We start from the raw sequence: 1894 nt of genomic DNA, 5'->3' as shown, positions 1-1894 counted from the left end.
GCCAACCACCCCATGTAAAGTAGTAATGAATCAGATCAGTAATCGAATTTTATCTCTGTAACTTAGTCTAACAACTACTTAAAACCTCAATAAGCAGTTCTAACACTCCCCTGCAGTATGTAATATTATGTGACAAAATTCTACAGAACTAAGAAAAGTCTTAAAAAAAAGCAAGCACAACCTAAAATGGAAAATATTTTATTCTTAATACTGATGCAGAGAGGTTATTTTGGCACTGAAGTTTTTAGAAGCCTTAATTCTCTAAAGTTATTCAATGACCATATTTATGAATTTTCAGTTTTTTAAAAGCTAAATGTGTGTGTCCCAAACGAGGAGAGGTTTCTTTTTATTTGCAGAGGTTTTTTCCTTTTATTTTTTTATTATTTTAATATATCCATCTTTTAGCTGAGAGAACTTTAGTGCTAGTTCTGTGTTTCCTTTGTTGAAGGTTCAATGTGTTTTGTAAGAAATGCTGTTTAAAAAGAATATAATTTTTCCCAGTCTTTATGCAAGAAATAGCAAGTTGTGGACTGAGAACACAGATACTAAAAAAAAAAATATCTTAAGCACTGAAGAAAAATGGCAAAAATATATACTCGTTTTACTGATAAGCTGCATGACTCTTCTGCTCACTACCAGTACTTTGGAGAAAAGGGTCTTGAGCAAGTCTACAATATGTCTTAATTTTTAATTTATACAAAATTTCATTTGTTGCCTTTCTCTGCATATATAATTTATACCGTGAAAATATTAGGGACTTCTATTTCAGTTTAAAATATGGCTGTGTGGGAAGTAGATTTGCATAACTAAGAAAAATAAATGAAACAACAACAACAAAAAAGAAAATCTAGCCCTGTGCTTAATGCAGAAGGTTTTGTAATGGCCCAGAGCTGTGCAGAATCAAACCACTATTTGGGGTTTGCTTAAAAAACAAACAACAAACACCCCACCACCACCCCAAGGTTGAATGTCTTTCCTATTAATTCTTATTAAGTTCTTTCTAAATCGCAGTGTTGTAGATGTTCTCTTTCAATGGTTGTATCTGGAAAAAAAATATTACCTTCTCTTAGTCTGGGCCACGCAATCCATGTTTCACATAGTTGCCAATACGAATTCTCGGATGCGGGACGGGAGGCTGTTCTCCGGATGGGGGACAAGCCTTCCTTCCCAGGTCCGATGGGAGGTGTGGGGTGAAGCCTGGCCACCCGAGTGGGAGTTTTGGAGAGGTGGTCGTCTCCTCCTTCCCCTGCTATTGTCCCTCCCTGCAACAATCTCTTTCAATCATTGTCGCCGACATGGGACGCTGGCGGTGGTTTGTGCACCGAGGGCGGGGATGCAGGGCGTTGGGCGTAAAAATCACAACCGCCCTGCAGAACCAGAGTTGGCAACTATGAGTTTATTTCCATGTCATTCTGTTTACTTGGAATTTGCACTACACATGTTGTGAGTGTATGCTTTATTTATTTGTAGTTTGAAATCCCATGCCTGAAAGAGAAAGGAAAGAAACCCAGTTACGTAGTGTTGTTCACTAACATGGGAAGAGTTGCGATGATTACAGGATGCTGAGATCATCTTCATACACAGTGATGCAATATTTCACTATCATTCCATCAGGAGCCTCTATCCTATAGCAATAAATAACAGTACAGATATGTTTCTAATATACAGTACAGCTACTTGTACTGCTTTCTGAATACTTGAAGAAAATGGTATTATAAATAAGCCTATTAGCTATACCTTTTTACAATCTTGCAGTTTGTGGCGACTAAAGGAGCACACAGAGGCGATGAATGGTGGGATGGTAATAAGACTTCGAGTGTATGAATGACTTGGTTTAAATGGGGTTTTTTTTGGCATTGAAGAAGGTACAAAAGCACTGACCGGATGATTAAGC

The sequence above is a fragment of the Numenius arquata genome, chromosome 10 (assembly GCF_964106895.1).
Source record: "Numenius arquata chromosome 10, bNumArq3.hap1.1, whole genome shotgun sequence".
NCBI lineage: Eukaryota > Metazoa > Chordata > Aves > Charadriiformes > Scolopacidae > Numenius > Numenius arquata.
The sequence above is the reverse complement of the archived record's forward strand: the minus strand, read 5'-3'. Positions refer to the sequence as shown.